At 33.0% G+C, this 23138-nt stretch overlaps 1 non-coding gene across 1 annotated transcript; it reads left to right on the top strand.

Annotated features, from left to right (window-relative positions):
* The first annotated feature begins 10894 nt into the window (after positions 1–10894).
* Positions 10895–10978, top strand: TRNAL-UAA (transfer RNA leucine (anticodon UAA)). Its single transcript has one exon. It is a non-coding gene; the product is annotated as a tRNA-Leu (tRNA).
* Positions 10979–23138: the final 12160 nt, after the last annotated feature.

Genomic DNA, 23138 nt, shown 5'->3' with positions numbered 1-23138 from the left:
ATGATTATATAATATTATGCATTTGTATATTATGCATTTGTATTTGTGAACATTTGCAATAATATTAATAATGCAGCATTTCATGATGAGTTGCAGACCTTCTTTTAAAGATTTAAATTTGCTCGTTTTCGCGCTATTAATTGTAAAGCGCCATTTTTCCGTGAAAATTTGAACTAAAATGTATCTTGTGCAGGAAAAAAATTGCATATTTTGAAGTATTTTGTGTTCAAACTTCAATCTGATGTTTTAATTTGTTAATATGGTACGATTTTTAAAACTTCCAAAATTTTGGAACATTCTGTATGTAGACAAAGTACCTTAACACACACAGATACATATTTAGATACGTAAAGAAATTTTCTGGGCTAAAATACTGCCCAAATTGCATTGTCTCTAACAGGATTTCTCAAACTATTGTACATGTACCGCTAATGGTACATTATATTACTTTTGTGGTAAAATTTTTAACTCAAAATATTTAAATGAATGCAAAATGGCTTTTAGTACATAGATTGGCAGATGATAGTATTTTTATGCTTTATTCTTATTTATGTGGCACAAAATTTAAGAAGTTAGAGAGCTTCTGATCCATACCAACCGAAAACCACGTGAAATTTTAAGAACTTTCGTTATTGGTCACATGAACAGAGATTTTGCATCGGAAAATATATCGATACCTAGAGTTAATAGAATGAAATTTAAAATACTTTTTTATCTTCGAAGGAAAAGGTGGTAGAATAAAAATTTAATGTACTATAAGGTATTTTTTCCCTCCTTCCAGCATGTCTATCGTGGTGTAGTGGTACTCGGCGCGAATTCGAGAGGTCCAGGTTCGAGTCCCGGAGAGGGCATTTCTCATTTTTCATACATTCTGCTTTAAAACAACCTAATGGCTCTACAATGCATATATTTAAAATTTATTAGTAAAATTTCACAAAAATAAGTATTCTCTTTTTGAGTTTATTTTTAATTTTAAAAATTAGACTTTTTGAAGAAAAGACTTTTGAGAAAACTTCTTATCCGGGCTGTGTTGTATATATATATATATATATATATATATAAAGAAAAAATAATAATAAGGCATATCTTGAAGTTTAATTAACAAGCTGGTGTAACTAAAAGACAATATAAATATATACTAAATATACATAGTGTATAAATGTAAATACACTTGCTAATATGTATGTTTATGTGAAAAAGTAAATCAAAACTATTACATGAACAATCTAATTGTACACTGCGAAAAAAAAAAAAAAACAGGGACAGGTATCTTCCGTTCTACTGGCCCGATTGACGAAATTCAGATTGCGTTTTTCATGTCTCGAAATTTTAACTTAGGATATATATTAGATTTATATAGCAGTGTTCTAATATATGTGTGTTAAGTATTTTGACACAAAATCGGACTTTTTCTGAAATGACACGCCAATTTTTTCCATATTTCGATTCTACGGCTTAAATTATGTCTAAATATTAAATTTTGTAAAATTTGATGAGAAATTTACGAAAAAATTTTAAAATTTATGTTACCACATTGTTTTCAGTTTGTGCCAAAAATAATTCACTTGGAGAACTTCTTAATTTATAGAAACCTATTTTTTTTCCCTTTTTTTTCATTGTAAACCAGCGGAAAAAAGTCATCGTTCATTATTTCAAATAATTTAAACAAAATCCGTAAACCACATTTGGCACTATTACCGCTTATAACAAACATGCCAAATTTCAAAACGCGCCAATATGTAAATTCACGTATATCCAAGGAAATTTTGAATAAAAAACTCTATTTTTTGGCAGGTGTACTTAGAAACGCATTTATTTTAAGATGATGCAAAAAAATTTTATAGGTTATAATTCAAAATGTTTTTCGAAAAATTTCTAAAAATTATTTAAAAATGCAAATTTTAAAAATAAATCATAAAAAATGGGCGAATTTTATTTGGAATGAATGTAATTTTCGAAATGTGAAAGGAAGAATGAAATAAGTATAATAAAAAAGTGATATTAATAAATATTATTACGGATTTGGTATTTAAATAGCTTATGTTAGTCGAATTGTAAATTAAATGGTTTTATTTCCCGCGCAGTGCAGCGCGTGACGAATATTAAAAGAAAGCTAAGCCGGAAAATTGAAAATACAAGAGCGCGTGCATGTAACATTTAATAAATATCTCTTTTTGATTTCGAGAAAGTACTAGAAAATTCTCGCGAGCGATTTTAAAATCTTATAAAAGGAGGAAACCTCTCAGTTCGTGGTAGTTACTTAGTTTGTTGTTATTTTCAGAGTTTGTTTAGAAAACTGCTCTTGTTGCGAATTCGCGGATTAGCTTTCTCTATGTGTTTTGAGTTAAGTTCTCTTGAACGTTTGAGTAGTTAAAAGATAACTACTGTGAGATATTGTAATACTGCACGAATATTTTAGGAAATTTAAGCATATTTGTCGTGATAATAATAAATTTTTGTTTATTTGTCATCGGACTAGTGCATTTATTTCGTATCGAACCCGTACGCACGCAACAATTTTTGTTGTCAGGAGTGGGGTTTGAATGCCAATAACAAGAGCGATGGAAGAGCAATTAAGGCAGTTGATATCAGCCTTTGCCTCGTTTAAAGAAGAAATGAAAGAAGAGATGAAATCCAATCAGGAAAAGATTGAAGCAGGACAGGAAAAGATTGAAGCAGACAGGAAAAGATTGAAGCAAGACATGAAGAGATGAAAAGAGAAATTACCAGCGTAATAGAAAACAAATTCGAGGTTATGGAAGGCAGAATGGACACAGTTGAAAATAAAATTGGAAACATTGAAGAAAAGGTTTCTTCGGGAAAAGAAGACATAGAAGAGAGAGTTTCTGCCGTGGAACAACAAATTAATGATAGAGTTTCTGCGGTCACCAAAGAAGTTGATGATTTAAAGAAATTCGTAGCGACGGCAGGGAGCAATCCAGAAGGTTTTAAATTTCTACCCATGCCTGCTCATCCCTCTCTCAAGCTATCGACATATGATGGGAAGACCTCCTGGCAGGTGTATAAGACACAATTTTCTATCGTGGAGGATGCAAATGGATGGGGTTCCCACACTAAGGCCTGTCATCTCGCCGCTTCTCTGAAAGCAAACGCAGCGGATATCCTGCAGACGCTTCCCGAAAACCAAAGACTAGACTTCGAAGCTCTATCCGGCGCATTGGAGCTGCGCTTTGGCGAGAAATGTTTAAAAGACTACAGCAGGCTTCAATTAAAATCCCGTCAACACAAGCCCACCGAATCACTCCAGGAACTCGCCACGGATGTTGAAAGGCTGTCCCATCTCGCCTTTACGGAGTGCCCGAGAGAAACGAGGGAAATCCTGTCGCTGCAATATTTCATCGATGACATCCGGGATTACAGAACCCTGACCCTGAAATACAGAATCCGGAACCCTGAAATACAGAAAGCACTGCGAATGGCGGGTGTTAAAGATTTTAAAAGCGCTTTAGTGTACGCCATGAAATTCGAGGCAGCCCAGCAAGCCACTCGTCGAGACCGCCACCCAGTCAAAGCTGCTCAAGTCCAGGAGCCAGGGGATCAAGTCACCGCTCGTCTAGACGATTTAACTAGACAACTGAACGCCTTGAGACGGAATATTTGTGAGAAGAAACCGACCGTTAAGTGCTGAAACTGCGGTGCTCAAGGACACATACGACGAAACTGCAGAAGACCCCAGGGTACGGATGTTAAGACCGCTCCGAACAAACAGCAAGGAAACTAATTAGTGGCCATCTCGCGGGGCGGAGGTTGCCAGTTAATGAAAATCCCTAGTTTAAAGCGCTTCAGATTTCTGCAGTGAGAGGCGGCAGTAATGGACTTTTGATAATAGGATATATTAATGGAGTTCCCTGCAATATGACTATAGATACAGGAGCCAACGTTACCATCATCCGAAAATATTTGGTCAGCAACTGGAAAGCAAACTTATGTGGACGCCACCATGCGTTACCCTACAGACTGTGTCCGGTGAGAAGATTGACATCGATGTAAAAGTAAACGTTAACATCACGTTTGGAGGTGCCGCTTACCATCACACGGCATATGTAGCAGAGATCACTGATTCTTGCATACTCGGATTGGACTTTCTAAGGAAATACAATTTTTCCTTGGACTTCAAAAATAACGAATAGCATTCTACATCTGAGGACATAGCCCTTTTCGGAATTAATTATGGAGTGAAATCTATCCACAAAATTATAGCTCAAGATGATATCACAATACCCGCAAGAACCCAGTTTTTCCTTCCTGGATCCATAGCCGAAAATAGAAATTTTCGCTACCGCATCATAGAATATCCCGATAACTGTAATAGCCCAAAAGGAGTACTAGTAGCCTCAACACTCGTCGACCTATCCAGAACGGTTATCCCGGTGAGAGTCGCCAATGTAACTGAGAAGTCGAGAGTTATTAAGAAAGGTGAAGTGGTTGCAACACGTACTCCGGTAACCAGCGCTAAAAGAAAGAGTAACATCCCAGAATCCGTGTCCTCAGAGAGCATTACATCGGAGTTATTGCAGAATGCACAATTAAACGCTAAAGAGAGAAATGCTGCCGATCGCGTCCTTAAAGATCTTCCAGTTGTTTTCTCCCGCTCGTCTTCTGACGTGGGTCGAACTAGTTTGACACAACATAGAATAGATACCGGCGATCATCCCCCGATCAAGCAACATCCAAGACGTCTACCGTTTGCTAAACAGGAAGAAGTGCGAACACTGTTAAAAGATGTGGAAGAAGGCGATGTCATCGAGCCTTCAGCGAGTCCATGGGCATCTCCCATCGTTCTCGTCAGAAAGAAAGACGGCTCAACAAGATTTTGCGTCGACTATCGCCGGTTGAATGAGCTTACGAAGAATGACAGTTACCCTCTTCCTAGAATTGCCGACATTCTAGACACTCTCTCTGGAAGCAAGTGGTTCTCAACACTTGATTTAAAGAGCGGGTATTGGCTGGTAGAAATACATCCTGATGACTGAGAAAAGACGGCATTTACTACGGGACAAGAGCTTTGGCAATTCAAGGTGATGCCGTTTGGACTGTGTAATGCGCCGGCAACATTTGAACGCCTCATGCAGACTGTTTTGAAAGGCCTTTCCTACGAAGCCTGTCTGATATACCTGGACGACATCATCATCGTCGGAAAGAGTTTTAAAGAACATCTAGAAAATCTTAGGAAGGTGCTTCAGAAACTGAAAGAAGCCAATCTGAAGCTGAGTCCCGCTAAATGCAAATTGTTCTTAAAGGAAGTGACTTACCTAGGACATGTCATTTCTGCAGAAGGTGTGCGCACGGATCCTGAAAAGGTATCAGCTGTTAAATCCTGGAAACGTCCCGAAAATGTCCATCAGTTTAGAAGCTTTCTAGGGCTTTGCAACTACTATAGGAGATTCGTGAAGGACTTTGCTTCCATCGCAAGATCCCTTCACGAGCTGACAGAGAGCAAGCGAAAGTTCTTGGGGACAAAAGAATGCGAGGATGCATTTAACAACTTAAAGGAGGCTTTAGCATCAGCTCCGATCCTAACGTATCCTCAGCTCGACAGACCATTTATTCTCGACACAGACGCGAGCAATGAAAGTGTCGGTGCTGTTTTGTCCCAAGAAATAGACGGCCAAGAACGTGTAGTGGCGTACTGGAGCAAGTAAGTGCCTGTCTAAACCGGTGAGGAATTTGTGTCACCAGGAAAGAGTTGCTCGCCATAGTCAAAGCTGTAGAACATTTCCATTATTATCTATACGGCAGAAAATTCCTCCTCCGCACGGACCATGCCTGATTGGCCTGGCTTTTAAATTTCAAAAATCTGGAGGGTCAAATAGCCAGGTGGATACAAAGACTCCAAGACTATGACATCACTATCCGTCATCGTAAGGAGTCATCACACGGGAAAACCGACGCCCTATCTAGACGACCTTGCCCAGAAAGCTGGCGATATTGTTGCAGGGTGGAAGCGAAATACGAGCTGCTGACTCCGGTCGCAAGACCAATTACAACATCAACATCGGCTGATCGAGACCCGTGGAGTGATGATGAAGTCAGCAGAGACCAGCTGGAAGACCTTCACATTAAACCCATAATTGATTTAATGGAGTCATCAAACAGAAAACCTACCTGGCACGACATTTCTATCTGTAGTCCTACAACAAAACAATACTGGGCACTCTGGGATTCACTTCACATTCGAAACGGCGTCTTATACCGGAAATTCGAATCGGATGATGGAAAGACGTTTCGATGGCAACTGATACTTCCAAGATCCCGCATTCCTGATGTCCATAAAGAACTACATAGCAGCCCTACAGGAGGCCACTTTGGAATAATGAAGACCTTGCAGAGAGTTCTTGAGCGCTTTTACTGAAATAATGCAAAGAATGACGTACAAAAGTGGTGCCGATCATGCGATGCCTGTGCAGGTTGGAAAGGACAGAGGCAAGATGCAACGTTACAACGTAGGTGCGCCGTTCAAACGTATCACCTTTGACATCTTGGGACCTCTGCCACGAACTGCTGATGGCAACAAATACATACTCGTAGTCATTGATTACTTCACCAAGTGGCCTGAAGCGTATCCTATTCCTGATCAAGAGGCTGTTACAGTATCTGAGGTGATGATACAGCACTGGATTTCCAGGTTCAGAGTGCCTCTTCAGTTACATTCCGATCAGGGAAGGAATTTTACCTCGGTAGTAATCAAAGAACTATGCAAACTACTCGGCATTGACAAAACCCAAACGACGCCATTACATCCCCAGTCGGACGGCATGGTAGAGAGGTTCAATCGAACCATCCTTAATAACCTCTCATTAGTGGTTTCCAGAAACCAGCAGGACTGGGACAAGAAATTACCACTGTTTTTACTGGCTTACCGCAGTGCTGTCCACGAGACTACCGGCTATTCCCCATCACAGATGCTCTTCGGTCGTGACCTTCGTCTGCCTTGTGATCTCTTGTTTGGTCGCCCTCCGGATGCTCCTTCATCGTCTGAGTAATGTATTCAAGATCTCCAAACCCGGTTTGAAGTGATGCACAACTTTGCTCGAGAGCGAGTCAACTTGGCGACGGAGAAGATGAAGACCCGATACGACACAAGAGCTACTGAACATCAATTCCACAAGGGAGACAAGGTGTGGTTGTGGAATCCGACTCGACGGAAAGGACTTTGTCCGAAATTACAGTCACCATGGGATGGTCCGTACACAGTCCTAAACAGGCTGAATGACGTTGGGGTTCGGATCCGTAAGTCTTCGAACTCTAAGCCTAAAGTCGTTCATTACGACAGGTTAGCTCATTACTATGGCCATAGTACGTAATGTAAATAATTGTAAATAGTGTAAGACCAGGGTCCTTTTTGTTTCTAAATGTGTATTTAGTATTTGATTTCTATTTCATAGCATTTGATTTGTTTTATTTATTGCATTTATTGTTCATGTTGTTTATTATTGTAATGTAATACTTATTATTGCATTTATGCCACAGTTGTAAGTTTGACTTCCTGTCCAGGCATTGTACTGCCCGGGACGTGAAGTCCTTGGGAAGGGGGAAGTGTTACGGATTTGGTATTTAAATAGCTTATGTTAGTCGAATTGTAAATTAAATGGTTTTATTTCCCGCGCAGTGCAGCGCGTGACGAATATTAAAAGAAAGCTAACCCGGAAAATTGAAAATACAAGAGCGCGTGCATTTAACATTTAATAAATATCTCTTTTTGATTTCGAGAAAGTACTAGAAAATTCTCGCGCGCGATTTTAAAATCTTATAAAAGGAGGAAAACCTCTCAGTTCGCGGTAGTTACTTAGTTTGTTGTTGTTTTCAGAGTTTGTTTAGAAAACTGCTCTTGTTGCGAATTCGCGGATTAGCTTTCTCTAGCTGTTTTGAGTTAAGTTCTCTTGAACGTTTGAGTAGTTAAAAGATAACTACTGTGAGATACTGCAATACTGCATGAATATTTTAGGAAATTTAAGCATATTTGTTGTGATAATAATAAATTTTTGATCATTTTTCATCGGACTTGTGCATTCATTTCGTAACGAACCCGTAGGCACGCAACAATATATATCAAATTCAATTATATTGAGGAGCTAAAATTTGAGACTATATTTTTTTTAAACTATTCGTGCGATTTTTACAAAACTTCGCAATTTGGCATAATTTGCGTCGTAGAATCGAAACATGGAAAAAAATTGGCATGTGTTCTCAGAAAAGTCCGATTTTGTGTCAAAATAACTATATTTGAACAATGCTATATATAAATCTAACACATATCCTAAGTCGCGCTTTCAGGACATGAAAAAACGCAAGTTGAATTTCGTCAATCGGCCCAAAACGGTAGATTTAGAACTGTCCCTATTTTTCTTTCTTTCTTTCTTTCTTTTTTTTTCCCGTACTGTGTGTGCTTTTATTTAGTTAAAATGCATTCAATGTATAGTATACCCGACTTTCATTTTTCCAAGGTCGTAGATATATACTAAATCCTTAAGAATTTATTGCGGTGTAATGGCCAAACCCTCTACCCAAAGCTCCTATTGTAATGCAGGGTTGAAAAGAATTTCCATCTCGAGTTATAAACAACATTATGAGCTTTAATGAAAAACGTAATTTTAACAGGCACGGTTAATAACGATCTGGGACTCAGTCCAGTACACTCAGTCCAGCAGTTTAAATTTAACAGCAGGTAAAGTTTAAATTTTTACAACAGGCATGTGCTAGGTGAACAGCAAACCCGAAAAGCACAGTTAATGCGTGCAGAATTAATCGAAGCCCTAGCAGGAGGGTCCAAGCTGTCGATGCTCTCCTGAAAATCACCTTCCCTTCTCTCTTCAAAAACTTGACCGGGCCCCGATGTAGCTTACTTCTCCGCTGAATCCCCTTTGGGGGGAGAGGGAATTCTCCTCTGATAAGCAATAAAAAGGCGACCACAATCCGACCCCGGTGAAAGAAATTTTATCCCTGAAACCACTGGGTCGAACGTGAAGGGTGAAACCAGAATAATTAACAATGTGATCTTGTTGCAACAGGTTTTCTCCTCTGGCATGGAGGAGGCACCACTGCATTCCAAATCCAGTTCCCCTTATCGAAACCAGACAAAGTTTGTCTATGCGACCTTATCATACCTAAACACAAATACTCACATTTGGACATGCTGAAATTTCAAGGCTTCAAATCTATAAAATCACGACATCTAACTTTTTATATGTTCCTCCGTTTTCTATATACAATATGTATGCTTCAAAAATTATATTTTTAAATCATTTCAAAATTATTTAGTTACCCTTCGGCCTTTATATTTTTCTATAAAAATAAACTTAAATTTAATTTGGAATTTGTTTTAATTGGAAATTTAATTTGGAATTTGTTTTATTTTCTATTTCACAATTTGCAAAATTTTCAGGAATTTTGATCAAAAATCAACAGTTTCAGAGCGAGCAGTGGCAACACTATAGGGAATGAAACATTTTTATCTCCAGCGCGCGAGACTGTGTATCGGAAATTCTAAAGAAAAGCTTCTTTTAAATATTTTTAATTCAATATGGCGTTAGCCCAAACGCCCGTAAATGATAAAAAAAAACACCCATTTGGAAGTAATATAAAGTCTGCAGATTAATTTTTGTATTATTATTTTTTTAAGATAAACTCTAGGTCGTTGTTTTGCCCTATCGTTGGTTTGCGGTGTTATTTTAGTGATGTGTCGTTGTGTAGTTTGAGAAATCCTAAATGTTAATTTTGTGGCGTGATGCAAGAGGGCGTTCTCGGCATAGAAAATATTTTGGCTATTCTGCTATCTACTCTGGCCACCAATACATACGATCATGCCATCCTTATTCATCATCAAAATGCTAACAATGTTCGGAATGTTTAATTGTTATTAGAAGAAAAATGTATTTTCAAATTTTACATTTAATTTATATTCTTGATTATTGACTGTATGAATCATTTAACAGCATTAATTTAGTTTTAAATCCGTAATTTAATTAATTACTATTTATTGCAAAAGCAATATAAATTTGTCTTTCACTTTTGCTGTTGTTCGAACATTTCGATCATTTTATTTCATGGAGGAAATAAAGAATGCTCACAGGAAAATAATTTTCCGGGTATTTAAAAGAATGTTATAAAGTGGTTTAAAAAAAACTAGTCTTTTGAAAAATATAAGGGTGTTAAAATTACCTTACATTTTACATTTTGCATTTACCATAGCGCCGGTAGATGGCAGCACAACTTGACGAAAATTTCAAATGAAAGCTTTTTGCTCATGCTCGAAGTATATCCATCTTGGTCAAAAATTTCAACGTATTTATAAAATTTTAACGAAATCATTTAAAATTAAGAAATACCTTATTCAATTAGGATTTATTAGTGCTTTTAATTTATAATTTTGCTACATATTGTATGTGGACAGAATTTATTAGTGTAAACGAAATTCGTCTGTTACTTGAATTGTAAAATATGTTTACTTGTGCCAATAATAGAATTTTCATTTACAATATTATAAGAACGATATCGTGGATATCATAGGAATGAAGAAAACACTCTTATACCCCAAGCGATTAATATTTTATTATTAGCAATGTTATAAAAATACCAAATTAAATTATTTTTAATTTTTCACAGAAGTTAGAATCTGAATGCAGTTTACCCTGCGTGACTGAAGTTCAAGGAATTAAACGAAGAAAAACACTTTCCCTCTAACACGTTCGGAGCTGGCTACGATCCCGTTAGATGAGATAATTTCGGATGTATATTTTGTATACATACACAAATATAATGTTAGGATTCTACATAAAACACAATTTGCTACTTATTTTATGGTTTTAAATTCAACCTAAAGATGGCAGCACTACAGTTTTGGGTTTACTTCGATAGTTCTTTAGAGTATATTGTTGTCAGGATGGCCGAGCGGTCTAAGGCGCCAGATTTAAGCTCTGGTTCTCGAAAGAGAGCGTGGGTTCGAACCCCACTCCTGACAGTTTCATTTTGAAAATTAGAAAGTTACAGTTAAATCACATAAAAAGTCTAGATCAGTGTGTCCCAACCTTTTTTGTGCTATGCCCCACATAATCCTCTCTAAAACTTTTAAGCTCCCCCTAGCACATACATAATTTTTAATATTTAAAAACTGAAATTTTCACGAAAGAAACTTGAATGATAGCTATTAGTAAGAAATGACTACGAAATTTTATGAGCAAACACAGTAAGTGAACTTTTAAAACATGGAGAACTGAAATTCAAGAAAAAACTCATTGTAGTGAAAGTTTTTTATTTTAAGTATTAGTAATTTTTATTTTTTAAATTTAGCGAGTTCCTTGCGCTTGATACTTGCTGCAAAGAATTTTTATGTCAGATTCCAATTTAGATAACTTGAGTCTCAAGTCTCCCGGTTTCATTATATCCAACTTTTTTTTTTTTTTTTTTTCTTTTAATAGCAGGAAACCATTTATGGCACTAAATCCGCATTCAGTAAAATATGAAGATGGAAACGGTAACAATAGTTCTGTTGCAAATTTTGTTGCATTTGGATACGTTATTCTGGTTTCCTCACAAAGCTATGTCATCGCTCCTTTTATATTAAATAAAGTTTTAATTCACTCATCATTTTGCATTTCTGCGAGTTCTTCTTTTTACTGCATATTTGAAATGTCAGCCAAATCCACTAGCATTGGCTGCATCATCCAAGTTGGAAAATCAATTTGTTTTAAGTTATAAAATCTTTTAAATCAGCCGATAAAATTTTCAGATGATCGACAATAACAAGTATAGCGGTAGTCGCGTGACATTTTTGGAGCCAATGAGACTTTTCAAACTTTTTGTGGTAAATAGTATATGCCTGACATAATTCAACAAAGATAATGAAACCAAATATCTTCCTTTTGCATCATAAGTTTTATTTGCCCCTTGAAGTTGTTTATTTAATATATTTAATTTTTCAAAGATATCAGTTAAATAACTCACAATTGCCTTGTTATCCTCCGTTAACGGATTTTTCATTTCAGGTTTGTCGCTTAAAAAATAACTAAGAGTATCAAATAATTCCATAAATCTTTCCAAGCAGTTCCCTTTCGACAGCCTTCTTACTTCAGTGTGAAGTAAAAGTCTCATATAGTCTTCATTTTGTTCTTCATAAAATAACTTGAAAAGACGTTCACATTTGGCCCTAGCTTTAATAGCATTGATACACTTTATGACTAAATTTAGTACTTCATTTAGAACAGGCGAACTGGTTTTAGCTACCAGGTTTTCTCTACGAATAACACAATGCACAAGAAGCCTTTCTGGATTCTCATCTTTTATCAATTTTAAGCAACCCTTTTCCTTATTCCGTGCTTTCCTTTATTTTTCAACTATCATATTAGGAGCACCATCTGCAGTACAAGATGTATTATATTTTTTAGCTATAAATATCTTTGGAGGTAGTGGTGCTTTCTAATGATTTACATAACATTTCTTCGGCAAAATCCCCTTTATGAATATATCTTACACAAGTAACAAGTGCGGCCTCACTGTCTCTCAAAGTTGGTTCATCCATTTGCACCGAAACTTTTCTTGTTTTCAGCTTATCAACAAGTTGTATTTCAATATCCTCACTCATTTAATCTATCTTCTGCAAACAGTATTGTTATTTAGAGGCATAAACTTAACGTCTTTGTCATCTTTTTCTAGAACAGTCTTGATTAAATTCTCCCCTATAGTACGGCTTTTCCCAGTACAGCTTTCTCTGCATGAGTCCATTTTCGAATTGCCCCCCTTAACAGTCGCATTGACCCTTGTGGGGCGTGGGACCCACGTTGGGAAACAGGGGCTACATGAAAGTTAGAAAGAACTTTTGAGAGTTAAAAATTGTCAGTGTAGGCTTGCTTTTACACAAATTTGCTTACAACTGTTTTTTTTTTTTTTTTTTTTTTTTTTTTTCCCCATTTGGTTGTCATGCATATGTGAATTTACGAATCAAAAGTAACTAGTGCTCCAGTGCATTATGAGATCGTAACATTAGATGCAAATTCGAAAAGTCCAATATACATAATTATGTTCTATAATTTACTCTAATGATGTTTAAAAAATGTTTTATGGTGATATTTGATTTCTGTTTAAAGCATGCACCAACTGTCTTTCACCCATATTTTCATATAGGACAAGAAGAGAAAATTAACTTAAACTTCTGGAATTAATTCTGGAAACTGTGTTTACTACAGATTACGATCAATTACCTCAAACTGGGTTTTATTAATGAAAAAGTCAAAACAAAAAAGTCATACAAATATTTCGTCTCTTCTGATAAACAAAAAGTAACATCTACTTTCGCCAGATGATAATAGAAATCTTTATGGTTAAATAAAATGAAAACGCAACTGAAAAGAATATCAATTTTAAAAAGCTGCAGAATTTCTTTTAAAATGTCAAACTTATATATATGTGTGTGTAAGAAAAATAAAGAATATGTTAAAGATTAAATTAGCAACGTAAACTAATTTCCTTTTTCTATTCTAAAAATAGTAACCCCTCTCTGCACTGCGTTCTTACGTAATTATGATGATGTAAATGGAACTAAAACTCAACCAGCCAATAGTAATTTTAGAGCAATATTAACTGTCCAATCAAAATGCTTTGAGAACCAAAACTAACTCTCTTGAGATTTCATCCTGAACATAACGCACTTGGTTTCCACGCTTTGGCCTAGCTAGACTGCTGTCTGTCTGCTGCTGTTTTCTTGCTACAAAGTTATCAAAAATGTAAGCCCTTTGGAAACATGTACATTTAATGTGCCGACTTGTGTGTAGCCGCAAAATGTTGCTGAAAATAAAACTGAAGATTTAATCTGCATTCGCCTTCAACTTCCTAGCCATTATGGATCAACACTTCTACGACATCAAAATTCCTACTCCGAAATACATTACATATATTTATATAAATTTTAACAAACATGTATATACTTAAAAAGCAAATTTAAAGTTAAAATAAATAAAATATGTGCAAACATATAAATTTAATTTTCGAACTAATCGACAATATCATTTAAATTCAGATAGCATAAGTAAATCAAGTGCAAAACCAAACCATGAAAATAAATTCACCAATTTAGCAAATTAAAATTAATCTTTTTTTTTTTTTTTTTTTAAATGCATAAGTGAATGACTGTTGAGCAGGCAGGAAACAGACTTATCAAGGGGAAGTTGCCTCCAAACCTAACTCTACAATCATTCAATTCGTGTTTCGTCATTCATGCAAGCAAGGGTAAAAGTCAAAACCAGAAGTAAATACATAGTGAAGAATGTCCAAAAAGAAATACCATTAAAGTGGTACCTTAATAAATTAGCAATTAAAATAAAGGTCTAAAAGGAAAATACCAATAATGAAGTATTTTGAGAATTAAGCAATGTAAAGTCTAGTATTAAATTAATTAAAAAAAATTTTTTTAATTAAATTTTTCAGAAAAATTAATTTAGAAACCAATGCATTTTAGAAACCCTTGTCTACAGAAACCTCCCCGATACGAATATGCATATCAATCAAAAAGAAACTAAAAAGGAACTAGACATAATTTATATAAACCAATAAGAAACTAAAAAGAACTAATTCATAATTTATAAAAAAACAAATAAATACTAAAAAATATAATTACATATCTAGAAAATACTTAAATACCACATAAAAAATACTTAAAAGCAAGTAAATAGTAAGTTTTAATTCTAACTTACCTACCATATAGCGCTAGGGGTCTGTAAAAGTATTTCCTGAGTGATGTGTGTTCTGCAAATCATATAGATGGCGCTTATGTAAGTTGAGTGCCAAGCTGAAATCATTGTTTTATTAAAAATTTTGTAAACTTTAATATTAAAATATTTAAATAAATCTATAAAAAATCAAAGAATATCCTAAAAGTATGTAATTCAAGTTTTAATTTTAACTGACCAACTATTTATGGTAGGGAGTTTAGTAGCTGAGCCAATCAAGAGATGTAAGTTTGCTCTGCAAAAATCATAAAAGAAAGTACTCTAATTGAAGTAAAGTAGAGTTAAGTGGTTATTGTGAATTAATAAATGTAAACTGTTTGTAAAGTTAAATGTGTTTTGTAAAATTGTGTAAATAATGCAAATAAAAACTGTAATACTAAAATAAAAGTGTAAACAGTAATAATAAAATAAAAGTGAAAAATTATTTTTTAGTGAAAATTGCAAATTAAAAAGTAATAATTAAAGAGTAATTAAGTAAAACTAAAATGTTTAAAATTTAAAAATGTTTTAAAGTAAAATTTAAATTTAAAAAAATTTCAAAATGTCTTAAAAAAAATTTCCCAAATTTTTTAAGTAAAATTTAAATTTTGAAATGAATTTCTAAAAATTTTTTATTTATTAAATTGAATTCCTTAAAAAATGTTTATTAAAAGCTAAATTTAAAGAAAGAAATTATTGAAAGTTTTAATAAACTTGATTCCAACTGGTATATCAAAACTTTACTAAATACTGGCTAAAGTATGGAAAATTAGAAGAAGATTAAAATCTTATAATTGAGACTTTTGAAAAGAGTTGGCCTTTTATTAGTAAAAGGAAAGAATCCAGTATTGATTAAATATACATATTTACAAATTTGTTTACAGTAAAAATTTACAAGATAATTCCTTTACTCTTCTATATCCTCCATTACCCTCCAGCTAAGGTTTAAAGTAATGTTATTATACCATAAAGAGCCAAAAAATTATAAAGTAAAGTTAATGCCTGCCTTTTTAATATATAAATTAATAAATTTTGGTGGTACTTGGTTATCAACTTGAACATTAATTAGCTTTATTATTTCTTCCTTTAAATCTTCTATTTCAATACATATATTTTTTATTCTGATTATTTGGTTATGAAACGTGTTTTCTATTACTTTTCTAGAGATATTAGAGTTCCAATTAATTAGCTTAATAGTATGAAAATGGAAATTCCTTCTTTTATCATATAATTTAATTTTGATGTGTTTAATAATTAGCAGGTCTAGGAATTCAATAGTATCTTGATTCGTATTCGTTTTATTAAGTGTTAAACTATTTGGGTAAATTTTGAATTGCTCAAAAGCAGAATTATTATTGAAAGTTATAACATCATCTATGTATCTAAATGTATGTGCAAATAGCTTTAATTCATTCTTATCTAAACTTAGTTGGAATTGATAATCATAAGTAAAAAGATATAGGTTACATAATTGTGTAGAACTGTTTGCTCCCATAGGAATTCCTTTCACTTGCTGAAAGATTTTATTATTGAATTTAATGTAGTTATTAAATAATGCACAATTCAGATAAGTATTCCATCTTTCAATACAAAGGATGTCAAGTATGTCAGGAAAAACTTGTGGGAGTTGCATTAAACTAGTAAAAATTTCTTCTAATGGTAGAGAAGTATAAAGGTTTTCAAAGTCATAGCAGTTAATGTTCTTGGTTTCTAAACTTTTAAATCTGCTGAGAACTGGAGCATTATTGTAAATAATCCAACTATAGTTGTGCAGTTTGTTAACGAGTTGTTGGATTAAATTACAGATTTTTTTAAGTTTAATTGCAAATATATAATCTATATTCTTTTTATAATTATTTGTACCATTAGCAATAAATCTAAAATTTGCGTGGTGATTTATGAAATTTTGGGAGAGTATATAGATTTGCTAATCTATTGTAGTTAGATGGTTGTGAAATTTGCAGTTTCTTATGAAATGCTTTTAGCTTTTTTGCAGTAACATTTCTTGTATATTGGTGAGTTTGTAAGTAATGGCATTATTCAGTTCAGTATTAATTAATGAGACATAAAAATATTTTCATATTATGCTAAAATTATTATTGGTTTTGTCAATTTTGGTTATTACGAACTTTTGTTTCAAATCTTGTAATAGAGGAATGAGAATTTTTCGCGGTAAATCGCATTTAAATTCAATCCTTCGAATTCTTTGCTTGAATTCTTCTAAAACTTCATGTTTCCAAGCCATAAAGGTAGAATTTGGAATATTTAATTTGTAACTAGTTTTAACTATAAATTCGTCTAGATTTTTTACGAAACTTTTAAATGTGTGATGTTTGTTAATTTTTAGTACTGGTCTAAATTTGGTACCTTTTTCCATTAAATTTTTTAAAAGTTCGTTTTGAACTATTGCTAAATTGCCTGTAATATGTTTATGAAATTTATCTAGGTAATCTTTGTATTGAAGCTCTTTGCAGTATCATGGGCTGTAGAAGCTAATTCATGGTGGTTAATTAGCAGTTTACTAAGAGGTATTTGATACTTGAGGAGCTGGTGAGATTTGTACTTTAGTAGTTGGAAAAAGTTGTTGACTATTTCTGAAAATTTTGCTAAACTGAATATGATCATTGTTTGGATGAAGGAAATTGATTTTGCAATAATATTTATTGTATTTGTTATTTGTAGAGAATTTATAATTGCAAAAGTCAATAATAAGGTCTTTGATAATATTGTGCCATGTAAAATGCTGTTTAACAAATTTTAAAAGTAATTTTAAGAAATTGTGTTTACAAGTATGCAACCAAGTAATTATATTTTTAGTGAAATTATCAGTAAGAAAGTAATTATTAATCGTAAGAAAGTAATTATTATCGTTTAACTTTTTTGTATCTATTGTTGAAAAAAATTTATTTTTTTGTTTATTACCTGCTCTGGTTCCTCGTAATGTTTTTTTACTGAATAATTTAAAATGGCTGTAAGTTGGAATTTCAGAATTTAGTTTAATGTTTGGGTTGAATGTATTGAGTCCATAAGGGTAAAGTATTTTTAATTTAAGCATGTAGAGTGACTCTTGAAATAATCTATCTTTGTATTCAGGCACAATATCCAAAATTTGAATATTAATTTTTTTGAAATCATGTATTTGAAAATGTTCTAATTCAGCTGTATTAAGTGAGTTAAAATTAGTAGTTGCGAATTTTTTAATGTGTGCTCTGTGGTTGTTAATTCTAATATTAAGACTATTTTTGGTTTGTCCAACATATTTAAGATTTCATGCGTTACAAGTGATAAGATAAATGCAATTATATGTTTTTCAATAGGGGAGTTGTTTAGTGGCTGTGATATTAAAAGGCAGTTTGCTAACTTTACAGGTAAGTCATTTGCTAGAATGACATTTGTGGAAATTTATGTGATTGATACGAGCCATTATAAAAGTAAAGAACCTACAATACAGTGAATTTTTAAAGTAAAAATTCTTAACTCATTTTTTGGACGGGAAAATTTTAAAAAAACTAGGAATTTAAATGTTATTGCTAATTAATTCACTAAAATTAATTAAAATTGAACTATTGTATTAAAGTATTTAAATTAATTAAACTAAATTATTAGAGAGCGAGTTTAAAAATAGAGTTAATTAAAAAGAAAACAAAACTATTGGAATTTGTTTTTAAAAAGAAGTTGTATTTAAAATTTATAATAAAAAAATAGAAACAAACCAGGTAATTAGCGCTAAAGCTGCTAAGTACAAACAAAATTGTTTCAAAAGAATAAATTGAATTTAAATACAAATTTAATTAATTCTTTGTGCCATTGCTGCAAGGAATGAAATTTAAATTTTAACAAACATGTATATACGTAAAAAGCAAATTTAAAGATAAAATAATTAAAAAATGTGCAAACATATAAAAGATTTAATTTTCGAACTAATCTACAATATCATTTAAATTCAGATAGCATAAGACAATCAAGTGCAAAACCAAACCATGAAAATAAATTCACCAATTTAGCAAATTAAAATTAATCTAAAAAAATTTTTTAAAAAATGCATAAGTGAATGACTGTTGAGCAGGCAGAAGCAAACTTATCAAACGGAAGTTGCCTTCAAACCTAACTCTACAATCATTCAATTCGTGTTTCGTCATTCATGCAGGCAAGGGTAAAAGTCAAAACCAAAAGTAAATACATAGTGAAGAATGTCCAAAAAGAAATACCATTAAAGTGGTACCTTTAACGTATATTAGGTAAATTTCCTTTCTTACATTCTTAACATTTCCTTTTAGTCTTAAGTGAATATATTTTTTATTCACCTAGTCTTCCTCGTTTCATTGTTTTTTATTGATTTTAAAAAGTTCGCATTGTGTTAATATGATTAAAGGTGAAAGTGTCGGGGGACAATTTTCTCAAGAAAATAAAACTCGCTGTTACAAAAATAAAATTAACTCTTATAAGAATTATATACCGATTTTAAAATTGATTTTAAAACTTGACAGTATATCAAATTGCTTGCAGAATTTTAATTAGCAATTTGAATAATTTAAATTCATCTTTCTAAAAAACTTTTTTGGCTTAATGCTTATTTGAGAAAAAGACGAAACACTTTCGCATTTATTCATTATTGTTAATTGATCGGAAATTAGTTTGCTTCCCTTGAAAATCAACTGATTTCCGGTCAGTAACGATAATTACTTAGTTTACTGATTGCATATTCCCTTTTATTTAGACCTTTTTAATGTTTCTATTTTATATAAGTTCGAGATTCCAACTTAAAAAATATGTTAATAAGGTATTTCATTTTAATAGAATTCTAACTATTTTTGTCAAAGGAGATAATAAATAATTTCGGCAGACGAGACGCTAGGCGGAAATAATGATGAAATTTGAAGAAAAAAAAAAAAAAAAGAGCTCTGAATTCTTTTTATGATGTGATTTCGCTTAATTATGATGTTATTCTGTTTTGATGATGCCATGGGCAGACCTTTTTTCTTCTTATTTCTTTTCATGTGTTATTTATGTTCGTGTGTTTTCGTCATTAAATTATTAAATGTCATTACCGTTGTCATCAATAGGACTGTTCCTATAGTTCGTAAATACAACTACATCCTACATATATATGCAGGGGTTGGACAGAAATGTGGAAACACCTAAATAAAAACATACTGCTTTGATCATCACGGTGTAGGAAAACCATTGGCATTCGAACAGCTTACAGTCTTCTCGTAATGGATAAATAGAGGTCTTGTATGATTTGCAAGGTAATCTTTCACCATTCTTCCTGTAAAACTTTAGTAAGTTCAACTAACGGTGATGACGGTGGATAACGCTCATGAAGATTTCTCTCCAAAGTAGCCCATAAAGGCTCAATAATATTGATATCTGGTGACTGTGATGACCATGGTAGATGTAAATGTTCACCCTCATGCTCAGGAAACCAGTCTTAGACCCCTCAAATTGAGCTGAGTGAACAGGAGATCGATCATCTTGGAATACGGCATCGCCATTGGGGAGAAATTAGCACCATCGGATGGATGTAATCCAAAATATGAACTAGATAACAAAAAAAATTCTAAATTCCAATTTTGGGCTTCCAGATGCCCATATTCGTGTGGAAACGTATATTATTCAAAAGTTGAGGGCTCTAGGTACCGTTGTTTTATCACAGTGCGAAAAACATATATACATTCATGCAGATTCTTTAAAAGTAATACATAGGGATAATATTAGGTGACAATGATTTGAAAAGTGAACCGACATTTATAGAGAACCAACGCAAAATGCCAAAACGAAATTAGTAGTTCTTCAGGGCAACTTGTCCCTTTGGCTAAAAAACGCCCCTTTGGGCGTAATATAAAATCTGAAAGCTTTCAGATTTTTTTTATATGTTTTAATTTAGGCCTATACTGCAGCACAGTTGCATAAAACAAAATAAAATAAAATTGCAATTGTCATCCATAAGAAGTAATAAGAATTTGAGGTAAGAAGTAATTAACGACTATGCATTTAACTGAACTGCATGTAACGATTAACTTGCAGTAAGCGAATTAATTGTAACGAACGAAGCTCTCAGTAATAATACAAAGTATCTGTTGTAAAACAAATTGATTTGATATATTGAACTTTGCAAGAACTATTATATATTTCTAACTTTTGGCAGTATCACTTAAGAATAAGATGTTAGAGTAAAACTGAAAATTTTTAAAATGTAATTTAATTTCTTGGACATTTAACAATTCTTTAGATATCTATTTACTTTACATTCACTTACTATATGCATCTGTTTAATATTCGTGAAATACTATTCTTAAATTTCATTGTTTTTAATTATTTTCCTTCGTAGCGTTAAGTACAGAATCATTATTTTGCATTCACATTTAGGAAAAAACGCTTAGAAAAGTTTGCTTTTATACTAAAACAAAGTAGTCTATACCTTGAAAGAAAAACATGTAAGGATGGATTTTACTTCACACTGTTTTCATCAACTTTGATTTAAAACTCAAATAATACACTTAATACTTCTCACTAAGACTTCCCCTCCTCATAGCACCTACTAGATTCGAAAGCCTCCTTTGGGAGAAAAAATGGTAAAATGCAATGGTCTGGGAAATGCATGCGTTTGCCCGCAAGTCGCATATTCATCATTAAATGCACTTCAACCTAAGCAACAGCTGACCCACCCGAAAGGGGCCGAACCCTGACGCGGAGGATTGATGGAAGTCTGAAGAATCACATGCAACCTTGTTCACAAAGATATGATGGGAGATAATGCGAAGAAGGGGGAAGAAGGTATATAATAGATTTTATTATGGATTATTCTGTTATTTAAATGGAGTGCCTGGACTGTACAGGCAGCAAATATAATGGAAGACTGGGCAAGTGCTGATGAATTCAGACACCTTTTTCTTGAGTACATTCTTTCGAAATTCTTACTGTATAGTAGAATTTCTTTTAAAAAGCATGAAGCTTAAAAATTCTCACGAGGATATTATTAGTCCAAACGGGCTTTGTCTTTGAGGGACTATTATTTTCGTTTTGTGATTTTGCGTCGAATCACTCTGAATGTCCGTCTCACTTTCCAAACCGTTGCCACCAAATTTTATCGCCCTGTATTATATTTGAAGAAATTAAATAATGATGAATCTGCATTAATGTATGTAAGTTTCTCGCATTGTGATAAAACAACGTTACATAAAGACATCCAATTTTGAATGACATAATCCTACTGCGAATATGGGCATCTGAAAGCCGAAATTTGAAATTTGGAATTTGTTTTATTATCGATATCATATTTTGTAAATTTTTAACGAATTTTTGAGTAACAAACTCAACAATTTAAAAGCGAGCAATAGCAACACTCTACGGGGGGGAAAAAAAAAAAAAAAATCTTTAGCGCACGGAACCTGTGTATCGGAAATTCTAAAGGTATGCTCATTTTAAAATTATTTTTGATATGGCTGTTGAACTGAATTTTATGGTTTAAGTGCGAAGAACATGATTTTAATAAATAAAAGTAACACACAAAATGTTAAAAAAAAAAAAAAGCCCCTTTTGAACATAATTTAAAATCTGAAACATTTCAGATTTTCTTTCTTTTTTTTTTTCCCCTTTTTTCTCCTTTTTTTTTTTTTTTTTTCTTTTCTTTTTCTGTTCTTTTTCTTTTCTTTTCTTTTCTTTCCTTTCTCTCTCTCTCTCTCTCCTTTTTTAAATATATATATATATTATTTCCTTATTTTTGAAGAATTTAAATTCGAAAATTTATTTCTTCTCACAGTAGCTTTAATATCAAAAGAATGACAGCCTAAATCATCGTCTTTACAAATATATAGGAAATATATTGGTAATAATGACGTTTGGAAGAAAAGAAAACATAAAATGAGTTAAAAAATCTACTATTTGCACCTATTTATTTCTTGCATAAAATGCGGATGTTAAAATCTGACTTGTCAATAATTGGGCAGAATTGCAATGTCCTTTCTATTTTACATTTTCATGAAGAAAAAAAAAAAAAAAAATTACCAACAACAATTTTCTACAGCCCCCCCATCCAGACGGGAAAGTGGTTAGTGAATCTGACTGCTGTACCGAGGGGCCAGGGTTCCAATCCCGGCGAAGGCATAGATCTAAATTGTTTTTCGCTTCATAGGAAGTATAAATAAAATATCTGAAAGTTTTAAGATTTATAATACATCCAAAGGGGCATTTTTTAACGTTTTGTGCGTTACTTTTATTTATTAAATATGTTCTTCGCACTTAAACCATAAAACTGAATTCAACAGCAATATCGCAATCGCAAAATAATTTAAAACGAGTATTCTTTAGAATTTCCGAAACACGCGGTCTCGCACGCTGTAGATAAAAATGTTTTTTGCCCCGTACAGTGTTGCCACAGCTCGCTTTGAAATCCTTGAGTTTGTTATTCAAAAACTCATA

Source organism: Stegodyphus dumicola, chromosome 2 (assembly GCF_044657685.1).
Source record: "Stegodyphus dumicola isolate Sdum_Otavi_A_Nest chromosome 2, ASM4465768v1".
In the NCBI taxonomy this organism is placed as follows: Eukaryota; Metazoa; Arthropoda; class Arachnida; order Araneae; family Eresidae; genus Stegodyphus; species Stegodyphus dumicola.
The sequence above is the reverse complement of the archived record's forward strand: the minus strand, read 5'-3'. Positions and strand labels throughout refer to the sequence as shown.